This window comes from Oreochromis niloticus, linkage group LG17 (genome assembly GCF_001858045.2).
Source record: "Oreochromis niloticus isolate F11D_XX linkage group LG17, O_niloticus_UMD_NMBU, whole genome shotgun sequence".
Taxonomy (NCBI): domain Eukaryota; kingdom Metazoa; phylum Chordata; class Actinopteri; order Cichliformes; family Cichlidae; genus Oreochromis; species Oreochromis niloticus.
The window spans coordinates 30,162,681-30,176,401 of NC_031981.2; positions in this window are offsets into that span (position 1 = coordinate 30,162,681).

Sequence of the window (13,721 nt, forward strand, 5' to 3'; positions counted from 1 at the left end):
ATTAATAAATAAAAATAAAAATAAAATCTATATAATCTATAATGTAGCTCAATCAGTGAATCCAAAAAGTTTAAAATAGTTATATGTCTTCATACAACTCTGAGTTTAGTTTTTCATGTATTTTAGTCTTTCAAGTGAGTATATGATAGTTTGGCTGAAGCCATCAACACAGCAATGCAGGTCCAAGCGCCATCTAATCAACTTGTGGTTGCCATCAAAATGAGTGTTAAGAGATCAGAAAGCATTACTACTGAATTACAAACACCACCAAGTGCGGTACACTTTCTTACTCTTAAATCCCCCAAATTATTATCTAAAATATACAGAACACTTTCTAAACTAGATGAATCAATATCCCTTCCTATTGCAAAGTGGGAAGCAGATTTATCAGTAAGCTTAGACCAAAACTTCTGGTCTCAGGTATGCTTAAAAACCTTTAAATTGATTAAAAATCCCAGTCTGCAATTAATACAATACAAAATACTACATAGAGTGCACTATACTGGTCATCGGATGTTCAAGATGGGCTTTACATCTTCCAACAACTGCTCACACTGTCAAGGCAATACACCAGACAATTACATCCACGCCCTTTGGTTCTGTCCACCAGTGCAGAAGTTTTGGCGTGAGATATGTGAAGACTTATCAAAGTGTCTGAAATGTAACATTCCAGCCTCCCCTTTAGTGTGCTTGCTGAGCAACTTGGATGAGGTCACTGCAGAAATAAACACAGCCCACATTGTTTTTACAGCCCTATGCATTGCCAAGAAAACGGTCCTCCTTAACTGGAAAAATAAAAATAATCTTAATTCTTATCAATATAAAAACCATCTAATAGATCACATTAGTCTTGATACAGCCTCTGCCACCACATTTGATCAATCCCTTTGGGCTCCTTTGATCGGCTTCATCACCTAGTGGGGGTGGGGGGTCATAGTTTGGTCCTGCCTTCGCTATTGTGGTTGATGTGGAGGTTGGGATGGGCTTAGGGCGCCAGGAGAACCCCTAGAGACGTTATCCCTGGAGGGCTCAACCCGGGGGTTGTGGTCATAACCTGGTTAGTGGCTCTGGTCGCTCTTAGAGGGTGTTCTCCTCGTGGCTGCGTGCAGCAGGGCTGGGGGATGGTCTGTACTGGCGGACGTAGGTTACTGGCCTGGTGGCCTGGCTGCCCCTGAGTGGATCCGGGGCAGGTGGGGGGGCTTGGGGTTCGGGGGTGCTTCGTCTCCGTGATGGGGCTCTGGCTGGGCCTTGGGGGCTTCGGTCCTCGTCGGTGTGTCGCCGAGGTTGTGGGCGGTGTCAGGAATAGAAATATTTTACTGCTATAATTTGCTGCTATTTTTATAATCATCATTACCATTTCATGTTAATAGGGATGTTGCTTTCATAGATGCATTCAGATGTTCAAATATATTGGTATTATATTAGCCTTTATTACAGGTCCAAAGAAGAACCATTTTAAATGGTTGAGTTGAATCTATAATTTAAATGTTATTAATGCTTTTATGATCTCTGTGTAGAGGGCAGAGACAGGAAAATACACTTTGTGCCAAAATGAGACAGGAAGTTATGTCTTTGAAGTTGCAGCTTTTGCAGAAGTGAAACTGAAAGCAAAGAGAGCATTTAAGGGCGAGACATATACATACAGACACAAATAGTGAGAGGTCATGACACGTACGCAGTACACAGCATGCACGCGCCCTCGCACGTGTACGCACAGACACACATACACACATACACACACACTGTTAGGGTGTAGGTGAAAGTTGACTGATGAAGCAGTAGATGCACGATGCGAGAGCTGAGCTGGCTTACGGGAAACCACCGGGGAGAAGATGGAAGCCAATGTACTTTTAATTGTGCCTTAAGTTGTCAAATAGAACATTTGTGGTTTTGAAGCTGATGTATGTGATGACGCAATGAGGGGGCGTCACTAAATATACTCTGACGCATATAAAACTGTATTTTGATGTTAGGAGGATGAGATTGTGGGGCTGTCTGCTTACAGAGTCCGCTCATTCTCCCACGCGTGTCATTTCATTAAAATCATCGTCTTTACCCTTTGGACCAGTGTGGTTACTTGCATTCCTCCTGTGTTTCCTTCCCTATATTTTTGAACCTTAACATTTGGGGGCTTCGTCCGAGGGGGGAAGTGAGACAGGACGGAGAAAGGTCCGAGGCGTCAGGCGCTCAGGCATTGGTCAGTGGTCAAAGTGAGTGACAAGCCGGCATATAACAAAAGGTAGGCACCACCTGTTGAATTTCTAAGTGTGCCAGATTGGACATGAGAAATTAAAGTCTACTCACTGAAATTACTGGTAGATGTCTGTTTTGATTTTGGTGAAAATCTCATGAGAACTAAAGTATAAGTTGAAGTAAAGATGATGAAACGTTGAAAATAAGTAAAGAGTAAAGAGAATAAGAGAAAATAAGTAAAGAATAAAGGAATGAGAAGAGAATTAAAGCAGTTGGACTGCTAAGTGAACTCTTAGAATGATAGGGAATTTGGTCATTGTGTGGGTTCAAGTCCCATTGGTTATGCAACCCTTAAGAACTTTCTCGGAGGTGACGCTCCCTGCTGGATAGAGAAATCTATCCTTCACCTAGCGATGACTAGGGATAGTTTCGGGCAACATTCGAGGAGGACTCGGGAATCTCCAAAACTGTTGAGGGTTGTCCTTAATCTTAATCCTGTTTTGGGTGTAGATTGTTGTTTCAAATTATTCTAAATTACTTTAGGACGAGGAGTCTGGGACCCTTAAGAAGCGCATAGCCCGGACGTTGCGATCCCTCCTCGATGTGGACGCGCATTGTTGACCTATCACAGAGTAGGGTTAGCTCGGTTTGGCTTGACCGTGGGGTACAGGGCATCCTGAGATAAGCCAGTGGTTGGACCACTTTACCGTTTGGAACGGTATCTGCGCTTTTTTGGCTACGATAAATTTGGTTAGGGCATTAGCAATCGGGCCACCGTCAGGGACGGAATACTGGCTAAAATTGGTCGCAAAAAAGTCAGGGACTTTATCGGTCGGACCGTTATGGATAAATTTGTCGAAATTTATAGGATTTAAGAGGCCTAAAATCTGTGCAGTTGTAATTAAAGACGTCTGTAATATAAAATATGAGATCTATGAGTAGGATCAATCTCTGTGTCAGTAATGCACAGCCGGATGTGCACGGATGGTGTGTAAATGCAAATGAGCAGCCGTGACGCGCAGAGAGGGTGGTTTCAATTTCGAGAGGACTGAGAGCTTTTTGCTAAATGCCTGTATATAAGAGGTTGGTTTTGTTTATTATGAGAGTGTAAATACAGTTTGAATATATTAGTGCGGATGTATAGTAAATGACTGAATTTTGATAGATGTATATTTCGTGAGCCATAAATGTTGGTGTGTTTTATTTTTCAGTTATGTGTGTGTGGGGAGAAGCGGGGTGTGAGACGATGAGAGGTTTCAGTTTTCTTTTTCTTTTTTCTTTTGACTTGCTCTTTCTGATCATGGAAGGCATGTTTAAAATACTCGTATGAAAGTGTATTTTAAGTGATTTTAACTGTGTGAATGCTGTCAGTATTTGATTTGAGTGACTCTGCATGATTTGTCTGAGTGAGTGGAAAATGGAAGTTTGAGAGAGAAAAGGCAGTGTGTGAGACGATTACTGAATGACTAAAGAGGTTAGAACCTTTAAACGTGTGTATGGAATAAAGGAGTGTGAAATATATTTCTTGTGTGATGAAAAGTAGGATGTGCTAAAGTTTGAAAGTGCTTTTAATTCAAGAAACGCATGAGTGAGGTTATGATGTGTGGAAGAGCTCTATTTAAATGTGTGTGAGTGAAATGAAGGTGTATTGTTTTTAGACTAAGATTTAGTAGAATAAAAGAGGGCCTGTAGACTATAAATACAAAGAAAAAAACAAAGGAGTTAGATTAGTTTGAAGAACAGGAAATATGGCTCTGTGTACCGGGGCTGCAGCGACAGGAAATAGTGAACAGGAACTGTGCATGCCCATATATGGGAACTGAGTGTGTACAGAAAGAACACAGAGAGATAGATGAGTTAACTCTAGGCACATGAAGCAAATGAAGCCTTTAAGAAAAATGAATATAATACTAATTGTATGCTTTAGTGTGTCAATACAGGTGGACTCTCTCAACATTGGAACCTTGAGTTCAGCAGCAGAAAAGTAGAGTAATAGAATTGGGAGAAAATAAGCCAGTCTTTGGCTCGAAATTGTGCGGCTGGATCTCTCACTTTGTCCCTGAAGCGGAGAAGAAGTTCAAAGGACAGTCAATCGCCTGATGAAGACCGATAGAACATCGTGGACTTGAATACAGCAGGCAAACGACAGTGCCACTGATCCATTAACACTGATGACGACTGACAACCAGCAGCGGCATGTAAGAGTACTGCAACATGTACTGTGAAAATACAGGCTGGGCAGTTGAACAGTGGGATAAAGAAGTGTGGAAGAGCACTGGACATTGAGTGATATTTTGCCATGCTGGGACTTAATCTGAAAGAAAGACTGTAAAGAAACAGAGAAGAAGACAACAGCTGAGTTGAGACTGTGTTTGCTGGAGCTTTGAAGCCCGAACAGGACATTGTGCAGAGAGGACCAGTGAGAGATGAAGCTGGACGAGTTTGCTTGCGAGAATATAGGATATAATTGGATTGAAAATTGAAACCTGAACTCATGAATTGTTTAGGGATGTCCACCACAGCATAACAAAGAGGTAAACATTAGAAAAGGTAAGAATAATGAAAGAAATAATTGTCATTACCTTAATGAATAGAAAACACACATACAAATTGTTACATGTGAGATTATTTTTGAAATGAATCAGAAGTGAGATAGTTTGAATCTAAAGCTCAGTGGTGAAATGCATAAATTAAATATGAATATATAGGATGCAATGAAGAAACAGCTGACACGTAGTGTACATTAACATGAATACATAGAAATGCAATGAAAAACTCAATGAATTAATTTAATGAAGAAGCAGTTTACACCCAATTAACATAAAATACAGGGGAGAACACGCTTACATGCATGGCATAATTGGTATTTCTGTCCAGAGACAGAGAAATGGGTCATTTAAGCACTTGTGGTAATAATGAAAATGTCTTAGTTTTGTTATTTTCAGGAGTAAAGCAGACTTGGACCAACTCTCCAGAGGCACCGGTCGGAAGGAAATTATAGGTTAACCTCACTGGATAAGTTAAGGCAAGTTTCTGGTGGAATTGTTCACAGAATGAGGTGTCCAGGAACCTGAAAAGCAAGCCCTAGCTCCTGGCTGAAGACCAGGAGGGATTTTATTTAAGGTGGGAAATCAAAAGTTTCGGTTAGTAATTCGGGGAAAAAGAAAACTGACTGTTTAACTGGAGAATTGGAAAGGTGTCTGACAGACTGCGAAGCCATAGATGCAAAATAACACATACCCATACACACACAAACAGAAAATGCACTAACCTTACAGAGATAAGCTCATGAAGAGTAATGAACAGACATTGATTTAAAAACCTGGCTAAGAACACAAGCATATGCAATGAAGATCTGCTTGCTGCTTGTATGAGTGAGAGAATGGTGTGAATGTTTCATAAAATAGATGGAAAAAACAAAAGAAAAGTGTTTATAAGAGTGACTCAGGAGTGCTCTCGTGCTGAGTGATCAAAATCAGTGATTATTATAGAAAGAAAATGAAAATAGTTCAATAATGTGATAAGGTGTAAACATGTATTTTTCTTGTCAAGTTGGCAGTTGAGCTGTGAGTCTATGAGCAGAGACACTTCCTCTCTTACTTTTTTCTTAAGACTTGCTGTGTGTGTGTGTGATTGAGGCCTTAAAGGAGGGGTAGACTGTTCAGAGGTGCAAATTTGATTAGGAGGTTTATAAATTAGTGTTGGCACATTGTTGTAAGGTGTTAGGCTGAATCTGAGTATGGTAAAGTGCTTAACCGGGGTTATTGTTGTGTACGAAACGGTGTAGCTTTTGACGAGGTTTTCGGTGTGTTGAATGGGTGAAATTTAAGATTGTTTCAGATTTTTGAGGCTGTTGTTTTATTTCCAGAGAGGGTGTTTGATTAAGACATGGATATGTCTGAGAGGGGCCCCAAAAATTTCTTGTAGTAGTGCACTCAGGAAAAAACCTGTCAGGTGATTTTGTTTTGTACTTTGATGAGCTAATAATCAGCTCTCTTTTTTCATTTTTGTTCTAAGCAGGCCTGGAAGACAGTGAACGGACGGCGTTGACAAAATTACCAAGTACGAAAATCAGGTGGGCTTTACAGAATTATAATTGATTACAATCAGAGACTGATTGGCGGCAAGTCTCTGTCTAAAAAATGATTGCAGCGTGTCAATCCAGTCAAAAATATAGAGAACTACTCTCCTAAAAAGGAAAACGAAATAAAACAAATGATTGAGCTCATTTTGCTGATGTGGAGCATCTGATGACGTGCGCAGAAGGCTGCAGTATCAGCAAAAAGATCGTGTGTGAATGCATGGGAGTGAATGCGAGTGATGGGACCAAGGGGGAAATAAATGAAAGGATAAGTGGGAGACTTAAATAAGGGGGTGCTGATTTTGGGATATTGATGGATGTTTTGAGAAAATTATTTACTGGGGTTAGATTATGGGATTACATTATATTGTTGGGAGAATGCTAAATGCTAAAAGGGAAACATTGATGTAACTCAAGTTACCATGAACTGAGGTAACTCATGATTAATAACTGTTTTGTTTAAGTTTGTTTTTGTCATGACGCAGACTGGATCATAGAGGGAGAGTATGAAATGTAAAGTACAGGTTTTGTTTCCAGGAAGTTCCAAGGATCCAGACTTTCCATGGAGCAACGATTTTGAGGAGATTTGACATAATAATTTAATTGATTTTGTTCCTTAAACACAGGTTTTCAGGGCTGGAGCAAAACACCGGAGAGGAGAATTGCTGAGCTGTTCTGAGAAATGAAATGACTAACCTTTTTTCCTTTTAATTTCCTAAGCTTGGGTGAAGCATGTTGAGTTTTTTGCCACATGAGATGTGTCAAAAAAGAGAGGGATTTAAGATTTAATTTGTTTAATTTGAAAGGGGTTTTACTAGGATTTTATAATGATTGGGGTTGTTTGATAATCTAGATATAGTAAAACTGAGGATTTGTTAAAAGAAAGGATTAAAATGAACTGAATTCTGTTTAGAAGATAAATTGCTGGTGTTAATAAGAAGTTGTATACAAAACTTAAAGGGGAAACTGTGGGAATAAAGGATATGCTTTGGGGAAAATAGTGAAGATTTTATGAGTAGAAAATGTGGGATTTCTTTTTGATTTTTAGGATAAGTGGTAACAGTGACATAATGCTAGAATGTTGTTATAATGTAGGCTTTAGAAACAGAGAGTAAATAGATTTATTTCTAGGGTAGAGGAGAGTTTTTATGAGGATGTTAAAAGTCTCGCTGACTTAAATGAATAATATTGGAGATTATATATGTAGAAAGGATTTTTTCATACACATTGCATTTTTGTGCCTTTAACGGAGTTGTGGCTCAGAGAGTCGTCTCTTGAGGGTCACAGACTTTTGGTTAACGTTATGATTAGCCAATCTACTGTGAGAAGGACCTGAGTTTTGAAGGATTGCACACGCTTACAGACGTATAGAGTTCATTAACACACAGGACAGTATTGATTTGAGGCCTAGGGCCTGAAATTCATTTAGCTTTTAACTGAATTTGAGTTGGCCCGGTAACAAGTGACAGACAAGAGGAACTGAATAGGAGTTGGGTTGTAACTAAATGGGGTGACATGTAAAATATGGAGATAACACATGCAGCTCCAAAATGAGTCTTATTATATAAAGTGCAGCTACAGGATAACAAATACTTGTTGAAGGGATCAAGTTTTTGCTTTAAACCAGGTCCAAGGGGGGAAAAGCTTATGTATTTTGGTTAAAACTGATAAAATATAATGACTGATAAAATATAATTAGAATGTACCATTACATTAAGAGTAGTAAAATGAAATAAAATGATATATTAAAACAGGTTATAACACAGGAACTGTGAGTGTTACAATGAAGTTAGTGTCAACACACAGAAGTTGTTCCTAGGGAGCTTTTAGCTATGATGAAAGTTATTTAGGAGTAATTGATTATATGCTTAAACTTAGTTGATTAAAATGGTTGTTTTTTCTTTGATCCTTTAGTAGAATAAGTGTTTAGGATTTTTCTTGTGAAAGGTGACTTTAGATGAGAGGTAGGCCCTTGCAGCAGTGACAGTTTTGTGCACAGGATGTTGATGATCAGATAAGGAGCAAAGAGGAAGCACATGCAGAGACGTGCTTCCTTCGATTCTCTTAAAGGCAGTGCTTTTAAGAGTTTTACAAATGCTGAGTACGGTTGATTAAGATTTGAAAATAAAAGTCAAAAACCAAATATGAAATTAGGTTCATGTTTTGAGAACAATCGAGGAACAGAGTAACTTAGAGCATAGTAGGGAGAAGGTTCTTATCCATTACAGTTAAGGTGGATCTAGTCTTAGACTAGGATCTACTCTGTGAATTATTAGTTTCGGTCATGCTTTTCGTTGTTTTGGTGACCTCTGGATGTCATCCAGAGGTCAAAAGGGGAAGTGTCAGGAATAGAAATATTTTACTGCTATTATTTGCTGCTATTTTTATAATCATCATTACCATTTCATGTTAATAGGGATGTTGCTTTCATAGATGCATTCAGATGTTCAAATATATTGGTATTATATTAGCCTTTATTACAGGTCCAAAGAAGAACCATTTTAAATGGTTGAGTTGAATCTATAATTTAAATGTTATTAATGCTTTTATGATCTCTGTGTAGAGGGCAGAGACAGGAAAATACACTTTGTGCCAAAATGAGACAGGAAGTTATGTCTTTGAAGTTGCAGCTTTTGCAGAAGTGAAACTGAAAGCAAAGAGAGCATTTAAGGGCGAGACATATACATACAGACACAAATAGTGAGAGGTCATGACACATACGCAGTACACAGCATGCACGCGCCCTCGCACGTGTACGCACAGACACACATACACACACACTGTTAGGGTGTAGGTGAAAGTTGACTGATGAAGCAGTAGATGCACGATGCGAGAGCTGAGCTGGCTTACGGGAAACCACCGGGGAGAAGATGGAAGCCAATGTACTTTTAATTGTGCCTTAAGTTGTCAAATAGAACATTTGTGGTTTTGAAGCTGATGTATGTGATGACGCAATGAGGGGGCGTCACTAAATATACTCTGACGCATATAAAACTGTATTTTGATGTTAGGAGGATGAGATTGTGGGGCTGTCTGCTTACAGAGTCCGCTCATTCTCCCACGCGTGTCATTTCATTAAAATCATCGTCTTTACCCTTTGGACCAGTGTGGTTACTTGCATTCCTCCTGTGTTTCCTTCCCTATATTTTTGAACCTTAACAGCGGGTGGGTGCACGGGGGCTCAGCCCTGGCGCAGGGGGACTCTGGTGCATCGGCCTAACTGGGGGGCTCTTCAACTGGCAGGGAGGTTGTTCCATCCTTGCAGAAGTCCACTCTGCAAGTGGGGGAGAGACACAGGAGAGGTGGAGAATAAACCTAACCTGGGTGTCTGTTGTCTTGTGTAGTCTGGAGATGATTGAATGTTGGGGTGGGTATAGTTTCCTCTGCGGTGGGGTGGGGTGGGCTTCCCCAGGTCCTGTGGGGCTTAGCGGTGCTGCTGCCATAGGCCCCGGTCTGGATGGGCCTGGGCTCCCTTGCCTTGGTGGGTACTAGAGGACGGGGGTGCCTACTGGGGTCAGCGGGGGAGCTGGCCCTAAGGAGGGGTATCTTGCCCCTCCCTTCTTTTCCTCCCCATCCCCGGCTGCCTCCCTCTTCCCGCTCCACCACCCCACCCACACAGGTAGGGCCTTGGGGTGCGGGTGTGTCACCAGGGTGCAGGGGAGGCATTCCCCCCCCTCTGTCCCCTTCTGGCCACCTGTGCCTCAATTTTATTTCACAACTTAGACATCCACATTATTCACACTCTCATAACACACACACACATATATGTATATAGGGCCTTGAGGGTGACCACGTTAACGGCGTCCAGAGGACGGTCTGTGTAACCCTACCTCTGGCGCCGGTGCCCACCTCTCAATTTTAAATCCATGTAGACATTGAGGGCTCCCGGGAGGGGCTGTGCTAACACCTGCTGCTCTCTGGCAGCAGCACCATGCCCTCCCTTGTTTTAAATGCACTTTAGAACAACACGCAGCAACACTACACATGAGCGGGAGGAGGGAGGTATGGGGTCTTCACACACCCCCGTTCTCTACTAGCCATCGGGGCGGGGGCTGGGAGGAGGTGTTGGCTGTCCGATTGGCCTCCCTGCTGCTGCGGAGCCTGGGGCGGTCTGCTTGCCTCCACCCCGGGGGAAGGGGTCACATCTCTTGGGTCTGGGTGCCGTTTCCCCCTCTGGGGGCGAGGGTACCTGGACCCGGGGCATAGAGTATGTTTGGGGAGTATGATTGTGTGTACATGTCTATGTATGTCTGTCCCTACGTTGGGTGAGTGCTGAGTGTTTGTATATGTGTGCATGAGGGTGGGAAAGCATGTTTATGTCTGTGTGTGCCTGTTTGTCTGTGTCTATATGTCAGGTCGGGTCTTAGACTCCACCTCCCTGGGTACTCCCAGGCCCTCCAAGTGTGGAGGCCTATCTCCCCTCACCACACTCCCTGTTGGTAACTGATGCCCTCAGCGGTTGGTGCATTGGTGGTTCTTGGTGTCCGGGGCTGGGCGCTCAGGTATGCACCAGCTCACTCCCGGTGGCTACTTGGCGGGGCCTGGTGCCTGTCGCTCGGTCAGGCCTCTTCCGGGGCAAAGGGGGCCCTCGGGCCTCCGGCCTCGGGGCCTGCAACTCGATTCACTCTGGCACAGCTGGCTGCCGGCAGAGCCGGCGGGCACGCCAGTGCAGCCCCCTCTGGCTTCTGCTCCATGGCTACTGGGTGACCCCCTCGTCTGGGGATCTCCTCAGCCCTTCCCAGGAAGGTGGCACGGATGCCCCTCCGGTGGTACTCCTTGGGCTCTCGCACTCTGGGGCCTCTGGATGTCTGGAGCCTGGATCTCCTCCATGCCTGCTTCATGCCCTGGGGGACGGGGCTATGGGCCTCCACACCCTCTAGCAGACCGTTACATGGGGAAACCTTTTGTATACAAGCGCGTTGATCCACACAGGTGTGCACACGGATGTTCACTGTTCGTAGACATAAACTACACCTTTCTTAGCTGCTACTTCAAAGCACATTGTGAGCTGTCTGTCCTGCGTGCTGCACAACAACTTTCAATATTTAGTATTTTACTGCTGTTCACACTTAGCTAGATTAACGTGATGGTGTTGTGTTTAGTATGTTGCTTTGTTTTTGTTTGGTTTTTTTTTGCTTGTCTTCACTTCTTTTTCTCTCAACAGGTGATCCAGGAGAACGGACATATAGAATGCAGCCTGCATTTCTTCTCATGCAGGCTGATTCTACTGGAGCTGCAGCACAGCTGTGTGTTTGAGGGTCTTCCAGGAAGTCTGTTCATGACCTGCAATCTCACAGCTCTTGAGGAGAGGAAGTACTATGAAGCGGGGGTTCTAATTGGCTGGTCATTGGCTCAGGGTGGGCCTGGACTGTTAGGTGTAGGCTGTGTGCAGGCAGGAATGGTGGACCCATAGTGCAGACGCTCGGAGGCAAAAAGGTGAACTCAAAACAGCTTTAATGCTGAACTCAAAAAAGGTAACAAAACTAAGACTCCAAATAAACTCAGGCAAGCAGACAGAACACACAGCATAGTAAACGGTAGATCGCGATAATGACAAACTGAAACACAGGGCTTAAATACATAGAGGGAGCAATCAGGGAATGGGCAACAGGAGGGAAACACAGCTGGGGCAAATCAGGACTAACGAGACAAGGAAAGCAAAACCAGATACACTAACATGAAACACGGACTTTCAAAGTAAAACAGGAAACATAACACAGAGACACGAACTTAACAAGGGGATACAGCCGACAGGGGAGACAGAGCAACTATAGAACACAGAGACAAACCATAAGACATGACTCTAACAAAAACTCAAAGACTAGAAATTATAAATAATATAATAAACCCAAAAACCCTGGGTCTACGACCCAGGCATCCTAACAGTACCCCCCCTAAAGGGCTGGCTCCCAGACAGCCCAAACCAAAACAAAAAACAACCCAACCAGGGCGGGCGGCGGGGAACCGGACGGAGGGACCGAAACAAAAACACAAGGAGCCAGAAACCAAAACACAGGGAACAAAGTCCAAAACAGAACAAAACAACAGCACTGAGGCCCAGGAACCGTCCAAAAGAAAACAAACAAGAGGGCCCACGAAAGGCCCAGAGGCCCAGGCAACAGCCTCGAAAAGGTTCAGGGGGCCGGCCCGGAGGTCGACGGCCCAAGAGTCCAGAAAAAGTTCAGGAGGCCGGCCGGGCGGGAGGCACCGGCGGCGACGTAGCAGGTCAGGAGGCCGGCCATGAGGCGGACAGGACGGACAGGACGTGCAGGCCGGACAGGACGTGCAGGCCGGACAGGACGTGCAGGACGTGCAGGACGGACAATCAGAGGCCTGGATGGAGGCCGGCGCTGTAGAGGCGCAGGATGTGGTCCAGACGTCGGCGTGGCCGAGGCAGGACCAAGCGAAGCTGTAGCCAAAGCTGGACCAGGCGACGGCGAAGCCAAAGGCAGGGCTGGACCAGGCGAAGCCATAGCTGAAGCTGGACCAGGCGAGGATGAAACAGGTGGTGGCACCGCAGGCGACGGCGTGGGAGCCGCAGGTGGTGGCACCGCAGGCGACGGCGTGGGAGCCGCAGGTGGTGGCGACGAAGGCTGGACGGGCCCCTCGGACCCTCCAGCGGAGGCAGGGTGTTGTGGCTGGACGGGCCCCTCGGACCCTCCAGCAGAGGCAGAAGGCTGGACGGGCCCCTCGGACCCTCCAGCAGGAACAGGCAGCTGGGCAGATGAGCGAACGTGAAAATATAATTGGCCGAAAAACACTAACCTTTGCTTGATCCATAAGCTCTGCAACGCCAAGTCCCAGTTCTTTAGCCAACTTAGTTATGGCAGGTGGCACTCTGTTGCCAGTTCTATTTGCCAGCTGAGGCATGGAAAAAGTCATAGGTTGAGAATTTGCCAGAGAAACAAAAGGAGTCCTAGACTTAACAGCAGCCACAGGGGCTGGCCGGAACACTAAACAGTCACTTTCTCCCAAAACTGGGGTGTGCTCAGTCGTTCTGGAGTGGCAGTGGCGTGAACGCTGTTTACTCTGGGAAGGGGGAGCAGGCGAACCGGGCCGCGAAGCCTCCAGGTGACCGGGCTGCAAATCCTCCGGCTCACCACACAGGAGCAGTTCTCCAGAACCTCCAGCAGAAACACTGTCCTGCTGTGGCGAACGCAGCTGCTTAACAGCGAGCTCCGTCTGCTGCTGCTGCGTTGGTGTGGAGAGAGAGATAGCCAGCTCACTGGCTCTGACATGCTCCCTCCACGCGGCTATGGTGTGGCCCAGATGAGTGTCCATGGAGAACTGATGAAGCTGGGGGTTGGTTGTAATCATTGCCTCGACCGCGCTCAGTCCCACAGCCATAGCCTGTAAGCTATCGGCCTGAGCAATGCGGTCCAGCAAATCGACCAACCTCGTCATCTCAGCCTCAAAGTCTGAGGTGGAACAGTCTGCAGGGTCCATG